This window comes from Phocoena sinus, chromosome 15, assembly GCF_008692025.1.
Source record: "Phocoena sinus isolate mPhoSin1 chromosome 15, mPhoSin1.pri, whole genome shotgun sequence".
Classification (NCBI taxonomy): Eukaryota; Metazoa; Chordata; class Mammalia; order Artiodactyla; family Phocoenidae; genus Phocoena; species Phocoena sinus.
In genome coordinates, this window is record NC_045777.1 from 52,105,579 (window position 1) to 52,118,910 (window position 13,332).

Below are 13,332 nucleotides of genomic sequence, written 5' to 3' on the forward strand. Positions count from 1 at the left end.
CAAAGAAAGTCGCCTCCACCCAGGTCAGAGCCAGTGACCCATCTTGCCGCCATCGGAAAACGACAGGGCCCATTAACTGAGCACCTGCTGTGTGCAGACCCCCGAGTATATATGTTAGCTCCTTTTCCTTCACAACTTCCCTTGTGGGATAGGAAATTATTAACAATAACAAATCTAACATGTATTAATGCTAAGTAATATGCTAAGTAATAATATCCTCTTATATGGGGATAACTTCTTTACTTTCATGACATCCTAATGAAGCAGGAACTACTATTATCCCCATTTTACAGATGAGGAAACTGAGGGCCAGGGAAAATCTAACTTGCTTGGGGTCACATGGACAGAACTTGAATGTGAGCAGCACAAGTGTGACTTCGGGGTGTGTGCTCTTATGCTGATTCCTGTGCTGTAGGTGACAGCTAAAGTGACTTGCCCGTAACCACACCTTAGCCTGTGCGCCTCCCAACTTGAGGCGCTCAGTTCCCAGGCTGCACAGAGTCAGAGGCAGAGGTCTGGGTGTGGAGACTGGGAGGATCCAGGCCTGGGTTCTGGGGTCCAGCCCAGTGCAGCCTGGGCATGCGGGGGATGCCCCTGCCGTGGCCTGGTGGCTTGTCAGGAGTCTCCTCAGACTTCCAGGGCTCCCTGGGTCCCTGTAAAAGGGGTTCCTGGCCTGGTGAGTAGGGACAGATGGAGGGCTGGGAGCAATGGTATGCTGGTAACACTTTAACAACAGAGTCCCTGGGGAAAAAGAATGCCCTGAGTTGTTGGTTTTGCCAATTTCTGTGCTGTAAGTACTCCCTCCAAAGCTGATTTCAAGCTACTGATGTGACATCCTTGAATGTGGAGATGGGCAGAAATGTCCATAATCAGCTTTTGCCAGCCAGTATCAGCTGGGTTCCCTGCCCCTCTGGCTGGGGGGGATCAGGGCTTCTGAGTCTTGGAGGACTGGAGTCCTATCTGGCTGAGTTTTAGAAAAACAGGAGGAAGATGGGAGCTGGGACTCCTGATTTGTGGGGAAATGGATGCAAGGATTCCTTGGAGGGGTGGTTCAGGGGCTGGGACTACTATGTCCAGGGCTGGGACAAGGTTTCCTGCCAGCACAGAGCAGGGGTACCAGTTACATTGCAAAGGGGTCTGTGGGCTGCCTTGCCTGGCAAGGCTACTACATTCTCCCACAGAACCTGTGGGACAGCCTGGCAGACTTCAGAGGGCTGGAGACACCCCAGCCTTGCCTCGGTGCTGCCACCTAACTCCCTCCAAATACCAGGACCACCCGGGGCCCCAGGTGTAATGCACCCACACTCCACTCCCTGAGCCCCCCTCCTGCCAGGCAGGGGGTGGGCTCACCTGGAGATGAAGTGCTCAAGATGAAGTGCTCAACCTCCCAAAGGAGGTTCACAGTCCACCCAGGAAGTTGGAGGAGGTGTAGACCTATAAACCAGAAAGGCACCAATAAAACAAACAGCAAAAGAGCTTGGCTCTCGGGTGCTGGCATCACATGGCTTCAGTCCAAATTCCAGTTTGGCCACATGTCAGCTGTGTGTACCTGTGTCATTCAGCTGACTGGCCTCTGCAGCCCTCAGTTTCCCCATCTGTAAAACAGAGGCGATCACAGTTCCTAGCTTATGGAGTTCTGAGAATTCAATGAGGGTGAAGTACCAGCGCTTAGGCTCTGCTTGTGATCCTCAGCAGGGCCCTAAGAAATGACACCATACGTATTACAATGCATTTCATCCTCACAGCAACCCTATTAAGTCATTGCCATTCACAGACAGGTTACCAGCTCAGGGAGGCAAAGTGATTTGTCTGTGGCTGCATGGCCGACCTCTCATCCCAGCTTGCCTGGTTCCCAGCCCCAGTCATTCTTTGGACATTTGAATCTGGCCTCCAGCCTCCCTGCTGGACCTGAGTCCTGGCCTCCAGCCCCTCCCCTGTCCCCCAGCTCCCCTCTCCCCAGCCTCCCTGCTGATCACAGGTGAAGATGGATAAGAGCGACAGAGTGGCCCCAGAGAAGCCCTAGGGATGCTGGGACATGTCCAGATAAGAGCAGGGATGATAATAACCCAGCCCTCTGGTCTCCAGCCACCCCCCAAGCAAGCCAGCTTCCTGGAGCCTCCAAGCTCTGGCTCGGCCCTGAATGCTCTCCCCCCCCTTCCTAACCACCTGGTGAGTCCTGGTGTCTCCTCCCTGGGGAAACCTCCACAGACTTCACAAGGACTTGGGCAGCCTTTGCTGGGTGGCGGAAGCCAGCAGAATGCCCCACCCCCTCCAGTGAGGCAACCCAGGGAATGGCGCACTTCCAGACCAAGGCGCCTCTGGGCTTTTACGACAGATACAGAGTCCATGAACAATAAGTAGTATTGTTTGGGGCATTTAAAACTTTCCTATAAAATGTTTTGCACTGAATACATTGTTCTGTAACTTGCTTTTTTTCATTTAGCCTGATATTTCCAAGTTTTTTCCCAACTTAAAAAAAAAATTGACTTTATTGGTAGGTATTCATTGCCTAGGGCTGCCATAACAAATTTATGGCTCAAAAAACAGAAATGTATTGTTTCATAGTTCTGGGGGCCAGAAGCCTGAAATCAAGGTGTGGGCAGTGTTGGCTCCTCCTTGAGACCCTGACGGGCATCTCTCCCACACTGCTCTCCCAGCTCCATGGTCCATCACCCGGAGCTCCCCGTGCTCCTTCCGCAGGTCTTATCCCCTGGAAACCACTGATCTGCTTTACTTTGCCTCTTCCAGATTGCTCTCTGAATGGAGTCGTGGCAGTGAAAGCACCAAGTCCTAACCACAGGACCGCTAGGGAAGTCCCTGCTCCTGGCTGCTTTGACCCAGCGTAATGCTGCTGCGATTCATCCATGTCATACATATCAGTGGAATCAATAGGGTTGAGAAGTTTCAAATCTAAAGGAAAGTTGCTGAAATAACACAATGAATACCCTCCACTTAAGCTCCCAATGGTGGACATTTTGCCACATTTGCTTTCTCGCTCTCTTACACGACACACACTCGCACACATTTTACTAAAGCATTGGCCACTTCACCTTGCATCTCTGAGGACGCAGATATCCCTCTACATAATCATGTACCATTATCACATGTGATTGACTGAACATTTCTCTTTAGACCCCTTTCATCTGAAATACTCCCCTTGCCTTCTTTTTTTTTCTTTTTTTTAATATTTATTTATTTATTTTGGCTGTGCCGGGTCTTAGTTGTGGCCCACAGGATCTTCTGTTGTGGCATGCATGCGGGATCTAGTTCTCTGACCAGGGATTGAGCCCAGGCCCCCTGCATTGGGAGCATGGAGTCTTACTCACTGGACCACCAGGGAAGTCCCACTCCCCTTGCCTTCTTATGTGTCTTTCGGGATATTGAATTTGGGGGGAAGAATACAAGCAGCTGTTTTCCAAAATGTTTCTCAGACTTATCCAGGATAATGTATTTACATTTAGTTTGTTCTTAACAGCTGTAAGGTATTTCATCCAATGTTTATGCCCCGATTTGTTTCTCCACTCTCCTATCAAGGAACACTTAGTCTTCTGGCACTTCTTCAACATTATAAACAACGTTCTAATGCACATCCTTGTACGTAGATCTCCATGGACACTTGGATGGAAATTTTATGCTGTCATCATTCTAGAAGTAAAATCAGTGGGGGGAGGTGTTCTAGTGATCTCTTGCTGGGTAATAACTATCCCACCATTTAGAGGTTTGGAACAGCAAGTTTTTTTTTTTTAATTATTCTTTAGAACTTTTTTAAAATTTATTTTTGGCTGCGTTGGGTCTTCATTGCTGCATGCGGGCTTTCTCTAGTTGTGGCTAGTGGGGGCTCCTCTTCATTGCGGTGCAGTGCGTGGACTTCTCATCGTGGTGGCTTCTCTTGTTGCAAAGCACAGGCTCTAGGCACACAGGCTCAGTAGTTGTGTAGCACAGGCTTCATGTGGGATCTTCCCGGACCAGGGCTTGAAGCCGTGTCCCCTGCATTGACAGGCGGATTCTTAACCACTGTGCCACCAGGGAAGCCCAGCAATTTGGTTTTCTCTCTCACAGTTTTGAGGGTTGGCTGGGCTCTGCCGGGATCTCATGCAGTTGCAGGTAAGATGGTGGCCGGGGCTAGAGTCGTCAGATGGTTTCTCCGCTCCCAAGTCTGGCGCCTGGGCTGGCTGGCTGGGTCAGCTGGGACGAGATAGCGTTTCTTTCTTCACGCAGCCTCTGCACGCGTCTGCCTGGATTTCCTCCCAGCGAGGCTATCCCAGACTCCTCACGTGGCAGCCGACTTCCCCAAGAACGAGGTTCCAAGAAGCCTGGGCAGAAGCTGCCAGGCTTCTTAAGACTCAGAAGTTCCCAGAACCATCACTTCTACAGCATGCTACTGGTCAGGTAAGGCACTGAGTCAGCCCAGGTTCCAGGGGAAAGGAGTGGATTCCACCTCCCCACAGGAGGTGTAGAGAAGAATTTGCAGCCATCTTTTACCTACCACAGAGGTTATACTCTTCAGTTTTATTAAATATCGCCCAACCGGTTTCCAAAGGGTAGATATGAATTTACACTCTGTAATCAGAAGTCCAACTCCATTTCTGATGTTTGCTGATAGCCTGAAAGCCTCAGGCTTCCCTCTTCCCTCTTGTGTCCCACATCTGGGCAAGCTGATAAGAAGGCCCTGATGCTTGCTCCCTTGCACAGGCAGGAAATTGAATTCAGGAAAGCCCTGACCAGTGTGGAGGGGCCCTCAATCCAGCCTCACCCCCTAACCACAGTGAAAGCCCCTCCTCACTCTCTCAAGCCATTTCTGACCTGCTTGGGAACCTGCCCTGCTCCTCCCAGGAAGCCTCATTATGTGAGTCATCAATCTTATCCTACTCTCTGGCTATGTGTGACCTCATCAGTCTTCACCTCTGAACCAAATTTTGTGTGGAGGGTTTGATCCCATCACGGAGCAACCAGGACGCACACTCCTATCGGCAGAGTGTGAGTTTCATCTAGCCCGTAGCTAGCTAATGCTTGGCATCATCAGACTTTTTAATTTTTGCCAATCCGATGACAAACATGGTGTGAGATAATAGAAAAAATATATATTGGTCTCTGCCCTCAGTTCCTGGTACAAAGCTCCTGAAATCCTTGTAAATAGGGATGCCAGGAGAAGTGAGGTTTTCATTAAGTTGGTGTCAGTGAAGTGGGATTTCCTAGAACTCATGGAAGCATGTGGCTTGGGAAGAGAAAGGATAAAAGGGCAGGGGATGCGGAGATTTTGATTCCTGGTGGCCACGTGGTCATCCATGGCCTGGAGAAGCAGCTGTGCTGTATTCAGGTACTAAAGGTAAAAGCTGGCAATGGAATTTAGGGATGGACCCAACTCCCAGGGAGTTGGTTCAATTGAGGCAGAAGGAAATGAAAACTAATAAGAAAACGGCAAACGATTCAATTGTTTATTGTTATTGGTAATAGCTAAAATGAAATTAAAAGAGAGTGCTGGGTGGAACCTTGATACTGATCAGATTTTGGTGAGTCTGAGCTTTGGCCACTAGCCTAATGCCACCCACTGAGGGAAAAGTCGTGCAGGGACAACCATAAGTACCTCTGAGACCTCAGGTCACCAGGAAGGTAGTCAAGGTGGGGGAAGGGCAAAACCAAGAAACTGCTGAAAACAGGGGGACAGTGTGGAGGGTTTTTTTCATTTCGTGGATCAGTATCATCACTTTCTTGAAATGGATTGTGAGAGTAACTAGCTTAGGGGCTGTTCTTTGGTTTTGAGTCTGCAGAGTGGAAGGGCATGTCTGGGTTGTTCAGGACCCACAGCTCAGTATGAAAGAATCACAGATGGTTATAAGTGATCCAGACCCACAGGAGGTTATTCCCGAGGGAACAGCCAGCCTGGTAGACTGAATAAAAGCCACAGTAAGGTCTGATTACCCTGAGAAGGAGAACTATCCATCTCGCCCCATAAATGCCAAGTGGAACACTGCAGATGAAGTGGCTGACAACTCTGTATGCTAGCCACCTGGGGCTGGCTTTAAAATGACTTGAATATTCGCCCACAAAATATGCCCCTTACCCCGACCACCCTCTGGTTGGGGGGTGGCCCTTTTGCATGGGTACCCCACATAACCTGACTGCTGCAAAACTGAAGGACAGTTCAGGAAGCCTTATAAATCTGCGGTCCCAGCTCCCCCCCATGGGTCTTACTAAAGAAAAAAAATTAGGTTAATTAACAAGAAAATGGGGGGACTTCCTTGGTGGCACAGTGGTTAAGAATCCACCTGCCAATTCAGGGGACATGGGTGTGAGCCCTGGTCCAGGAAGATCCCACATGCCGCGGAGCAACTAAATCCGCGCGCCACAACCACTGAGCCTGTGCTCTAGAGCCTGCGAGCCACAACTACTGAGCCCGCACACGCCTAGAGCCTGTGTTCCACAAGAGAATCCACCACCATGAAGAGTAGCCCTCCCTCGCTGCAACTAGAGAAAGCCCAGCAACAAAGACCCAACGCAGCCAAAAATAAATAAATAAATTTAGTTATTTAAAAAAAAAAAAGAAAATGGGGAAAGGCAGAGGAGAGAATCAAGAGACAAGAGACAGGTCTTGGCAGGGTGAACATTTTTAAAGGGTTATTAAGAAATAAGGTGAATAAAACGAATATTGATAGGAATGAAACAAAGAGGAAAACGCGAGGAAAGAAGGACTTCCTTGGTGGTCCAGTGGTTAAGACTCCATGCTTCCATTGCAGGGAGCACGGGTTCAATCACTGGTTGGGATCCGGGATCCCACATCCCGCATGATGCGTAGCATGGCCAAAAAACAAAAAAAATTAGGGGACTAGCAACCTGGGGAGAAGTCGGACTCAAGTCCCAGAACCAGCTCTGGAGATTCTGCTTGGCCATGAAAGTTTTTAAAGGGGAGGTAATTTCAGTTAATCACTGACTGTCAGTTTCTTTTTCTTTGACCGCACCTCGCTGGCTAGTAGGATCTGAGTTCATTGGAAGAGTGGAGTCTTAACCACTGTGCCACCGGGGAAGTCCCCTCAGTTAATCACTGAGATAGGGGGTCAGAATCATCACCATCTCCCGTTGGGTGCAGCCTTGTCGACTCCTTGTGATCTTTCTTTAGATGCCACCTTGTTCACACAGTTTCTTCACGAGATTACTGAAGGGGAAGCTAGGAAAAAGATCTAGTCATCTGTTAATTCCTTATTCTTCATTTCTATTTTTTTGATCTAAGGAAAGAATCAGGTTAGGCTAAGTATTGTGTGATCAAAAGATTAGAAAGGTGTGCTTGGGCCGGAGGTTAGTTACAATATGGCTTTGCTAAAGTGACAAGACAAAAGGGACCTCCTGCAGAGAGCTCTTTCCTGCAAAGAGCTCTTTCCTGCAAAAAGCTCTTTCCTGCAAAAAGCTGCTTACAGATCCCCATTGTCAGACATCACTCCATTTCTAAGGGATTAGGGGCGAAGGTCCATCTTCTGTAACTTCTTCCTGCTGACATAGGGTGTCGTAGTCTTAGAGTGGAAGATATTGACATGCTTCTATAACATCTCTTTGCTGACAATTTTAGTTGCCCACTTACATATACGGGCCTAGCGAGCTACAATTATTTTGACGCCCACAAAGATACAGATTATTATGAGCAATAGTGTTAACCACATTCTCTTGAGGCCATTATTTGGAATTGTGCTAGCCAAAGAGTCAGTACTGCTCAAAATGGAGCAGCTTATGTCATGGCTGCAGTCTGGTCATCATGCTTTTTCCCTCTGGGGGACAGTTACAGTATCTGTAAAGCAACTCAAGAATGTGCATCAGACACTGAAAGATTCTATGACTCTATTGTCCTGATCATTAACTGCTTGAGCCTGCTCTTTTGTGACTCAGGGAGGCTTGGGAGACTTCAGCTTTTCTACATACAAGAGGCAGGGGACATTGGAAGGGCCTTTGTACTTGGGGGGAGGCGGGGGTACCGCAGTGTTCTGCTCGGTTTCAATTCCTCCCTTCTGCCTCCCCCTAACCCCACCCAAGCAACCACTGATCTGCTTTCTATCCCTCTAGTTTGGTTTGCATTTGCTAAATATAACTGGAATCATATAGCATGATCTATTTTTTTGTCTGCCTTCTTTTTTTTGTTTTCCATATTAACTTTTTTTTCTTATTGTGGTAAAATACACATATATAAAATTTACTATCTTAACCTTTTTTTCTTTTTTTGCGGTACGCAGGCCTTTCACTGTTGTGGCCTCTCCCATTGCGGAGCACAGGCTCCCGACGCGCAGGCTCAGCGGCCATGGCTCACGGGCCCAGCCGCTCCGCGGCACGTGGGATCTTCCCGGTCCAGGGCACAAACCCGTGTCCCCTGCATCGGCAGGCGGACTCTCAACCACTGCGCCACCAGGGAAGCCCTATCTTAACCATTTTTAAGTGTACAGGTTGGCGGCATTACATGCAGTCACAATGCTGGGCAGAAATCACCACCGTCATCCCCATAACTTCTTTCAGCTTGTAAAACTGAAACTCTGTCCCCATTAAACACAAACTACCCCTTCTCCCCACCCTTGGCCCCTGGCAGTCACCACTGTACTTTCTGTCTCTGTGAGTTTCAGTACTCTAAGTACCTCAAATGAGTGGAATCCTGTAGTAGTTGCCTGCCATTAAGTCTTTTCAAGGACAGTTTCTGTTGATTTTTTTTTCCTTTGAACTGGCCATATTTCCTGTTTCTTTGTGTGCCTTGTGATTTTTTGTTGAACACTGGGACATTTAAATCTAATAATGTGGTAACTCTGGAAGTCAGATTCTCCCCCTCCCCAGGGTTTGCTGTTTTTTGTTGTTGTTTGGGGGCTTTTTTTTTTCTTTGGAATGTTGTAGGCTGTCTCTGTGACTGAGGTGTGAACTTAATGTGTTCTTAGGTCTTTTCTGAGCCTTTCCTTGGGCATACGCGGTCACTTGCTAATTTTCCCCATAGATGCAGGTTTTTTGTTTTGTTTTGTTTTAATATTCTAGTCTTTAATGTCTGACTCCTGAAAGGGGAAAATCGTTAAAAGATGGGGATTAGGGCTTCCCAGGTGGCGCAGTGGTTAAGAGTCCGCCTGCCGATACAAGGGACACGGGTTCGTGCCCCGGTCCGGGAAGATCCCACATGCCGCGGAGCGGCTAGGCCTGTGAACCATGGCCGCTGAGCCTGCGCGTCCGAAGCCTGTGCTCCGCAACAGGAGAGGCCACAAGAGTGAGAGGCCCACGTACCCAAAAAAAAAAAAAAAAAAAAAAAAAAAGATGGGGATTAATACTCAATGCTCTGTGGTGACCTAAATGGGAAGGAAATCCAAAAAAGAGGGGATATATGTATACGTATAGATTCACTCTGTTGTACAGTAGAAACTAACACAACATTGTAAAGCAACTATACTCCAATAAAAATTAATTTAAAAAAAAAAGAAAGGGGTTATAAAGGGGTCCGGGGCCTTTAAATCCCCTGGCATTTACTTCAGCCAGATGGGCGGGGGCTGCAGCAGCAGGGGAGCTGCCACAAGAATGGCTGCCGCCCCTCGGTCTACAGCTCCCTGATCAGAAGCATTGATCAGTCTCAGCCGTCAGAGCCCAGATCCCCCATCTTCAGAGGACAGGGTCCTTTTTTGCTCACCTTCCTTCCTGCAAGTTCTCCAGGTGGGGGATGGGCAGCTACTACTGAACTGAGAGCTGAAATTGATGGCCATTTACTGTCCAAGCCTTCCCCTGGAAGTTGTAAGCCTTCAGGCTTCCCGAATAGTTCCATCAGACAGATTCTGCCAGTGCAATTGTTGTCCAGGTGGGGAGACAGATTTCTGGTGCTTCCTACTCCACCATCTTCCCAGAATCTTCTCCAATCCAAAGCCTTTTGCACAACAGTGGGTGAAACAGTCGGGGAGTGAAGAAGGGAACTTCCCAGGACTCCTTGACACAGGAGCCCCACTCACCACTCATTGTGGTACCAAAACCTGTTGGTGAAGCCCTGACTTGGTGGCAATTAGATTGAGAAAACAGAACTAGAAGTGCAAGAGTTCATGAGACTATGGAAGTTGGAATGTTTAAACAACCTTTATGTAAAGAAGCTGTGTCTCCTTTACCTATTGTTTTATGGGAATGGATATTATGTCCTGCTGGGAATATTTCCCCTACCTGGTATTGTAAACTCCAAACCTGTAGATGGAGTCCCAGCGGAGGCCACTTCTAGGAATGTAAGGGTCGATTGAATTAAGGTAAAAGTTCTACTAACTGGAATTCTACTAATTGGAATACTCCATCAGACTTTCTGTGAAGTGCCTCTTTTACCTGAGTGCAATTACAGGGATTGACACTGTATCTGACTGGGGAATGTTTCCCTAACTAGTACTGTGAAACAGAAGGTGTGCAAATCCTCCCTTCAAGCAAGGTTACTTGGACGTGTTGAACAGGAACCAGTAAGATTGCCCGACTCTACACAGCGTTGAATAGAAGGTGGGGTGCTGGCAGGGACAGAGTCTGTGTGCGGTAGACCTATGTGGATTGTAGACTGGGGCTTAAGGCAAAAGCCTGTGAGCACCCCCCAGCGATGACTACTGGGACTTTCAACTGGAGAGTTTCCAGGGTTATTTACTATCTTGTTTTCAGACATTAATTGAAGCTACCCCATAACTGAAGGACATAAAATGATCTTAAAACCTGAAATACCCATTACGTCTAGGGTGATGTCAGAGAAATGCTCTAATGGGGATGGCAGAACCCAGAAGAGTTCCATCATAAGATGGAAATGGTTTTCACAAGATGGTGCTGCCTGGGGAGACCGTCACGAGGAGGGAGCCTCTCTTCTCTGAGGACTGAATCCAGATCTGTGTGAGCAGCTCTGGATTCCACCACTTGGACAGTGAGTGCCCTATTAACAGCTCTCGACTGACCAACAAGAAGATGCTTGGAAAAAAAAAAAAAAAAGAAGATGCTTGGTTTGTGGACAGCAGTTCCAAGGTGAACAGACAACCTCCTCTTTGGAAAGCCACCACTGTGATCAAAGAATGTGAAAACAGATCAGTCTGGTGGGCTGAACTGCAAGCTGTTTTCCTAGCCATGATGGGAGAATTGGCAGTGGTGAAATTCCCTATGTTTTGGTTTCTACAGACTCACGGTCAGGCAGGAGGGCAACGGAAACCTGGCCTGTTAAAGGGATACCTAGGGAATTCCCTGATGGTCTAATGGTTAGGACTCTGCACTTCCACTGCAGGGGACACTGGTTTGATCCCTGGTCGGGGAACAAAGATCCCACATGCAGCACAGCGTGGCCAAAAAATAATTATAATAATTAAAAATAAATAAATAAAATGATGCCCATATGGGACACAGCCCCGTGGAAATAACTATGGAAATTTGAGGGGTGCTTGAAAGTAGCACATGGCACGTCAATGTCCATCCTTGGAACCCCCTTCCAACTTAATAAGCAGAGATTCCTATGTGTTCCCTTAAGGTGGCTGCCACCTGGGCCCATGAGGTAAATGGACACGGGGTCCCTACAGCAATGCCGAGTTGGGCTGAATCTGGACATGGTCCTCTTGTACCCCCTGAGGCACGAAATGCCAATAAGAGCTGTTTTGTCAACAAGCAAGAGACAGAGAATGGAGATAGTTATGTGGCAGATTCCCTGGGGGGAAGGCCTGGATCCTAACTGGCAAGTGAGACTAATGCTGGTATCCCTGAGGGGTACAGATGGGTCCTGCCGGGAATAGACACCGATTCTGGACTGGGCTTTGCTTAGCTGGTGGTAGATGCAAATGCTCAGAATAATATAAAAGAACTGGAACAGAAGATATTGTGACAATTTGGGTGGCCGATCATCATTTCTTCAGACCAAGGACCCCACTTTATAGCCCATAATGTCCAGAGTACTAGTTTGGTAGAGAATTGGAGCAAGCAGTTAAAGCATTAGTTGTTTAAAATGGGACAATTAAAGAGCTGGCTTATACTCCTCCCTGTGTAACACAGGTGTGAGTGCGGCCAAAGGAGTGTCCCCACTGGGTAGATGTCTCTGTTTTTCTGGTGGATCTGGGGAAGACAGGGTGGGGAGGAATGCTGGTAAGACTATGTAGTTTATCCCAAGGGAGGAGGATGCTCATATAACAACTCATTTTTTTTCTCTTTCTTTCTTCCCCACATCATCACAACTTTTTTTCTTCCTACCTGGTTCCATGACCAGGGCTGCAAATACAAGTGCCCCAAACAGTGATGATTCCTAAATAAGAGATTGCAACTATACTTCAAACCTTATGTCAGAATTCCTACGGGACTGATGGGGCAGGATGTGCCTTCACCTCCTCTGACAAAATTGGCATTGACAGTGAATGCAGCTATAGTGATGCTGGTAAAGATAGCCCACCAGTTCTGCACCTGTGTGACCTCAACCTCTGTGGACCGAGGGGGAGGCACCGACTAGACTAGTATAGCTGCCTGCAATCTGGACCAGCACAGTGGCCGAACCTAACATCCCTTCCAAAGGTGGAAGCATTTGGGTGTCAATGTAGAGAAGGAGGAACAGTAGCTAAGGGTAAAGTAATGGATAAATGAATTATGTCATGAAGGAAATCCAGTATTACATTAACACCTTGAAAGAGGCTCAGAGCAAGAGATGATATTCTCTGTTAGCTCGATTATACCAGATGCCTGGAAGGGTGAAGCCATATGTGCCAAAACCACTCCTGCTTTTGGAACCTGACAAGATCAGACGGAAACTCGAGACCCTAAGCGGCTTCACCCTGGCAGACACTTCCATGTGATATGATGATGGACTGGAGTGATTGCTGACGGCATGGGATTCTGTAACATGCCAGTATCTTTCAAGTTGCATATTGTTTTGCTGTAAAGGTTCCATGGCTAGACAAGGGGGTGGGCTGCGAAATAATAGAAAATATGTCTTTTGGTTTCTGCCCTTGGTTCCTGGAACAGAATTCCTAAAACCCTTGTGATTTCCTAAGTGATAAGAGTACTAGGAGCATCTTTTGTTCTAATATTTGGTCTCTGTCCCCAGTTTCCGACCCAAGGCTCCTAAATCCATCAGAATTTCCTGGGTGATAGGGGTGTCTTTTGTTCTAATGAGGTGACTCTGGGTGGGCTTCTCGATAGCTCCTGGATGGGGGCTGGTCACCTGAAGCTTGGAACTTTCAGCCCCACCTCTCATGCTCCAGGGAGGGAAGAGGGGCTGGATATTGTTAATAATTAATCATGCCTACGTGATGAGCCTCCATAAAAATCCCCAAAGTATGAGGTTCAGAGAGCTTCTGGGTTGGTGAACACATCTACATGCCAGGAGGGTGGCGCACTCCAACTCCACGGGGACAAAAGCTCCTG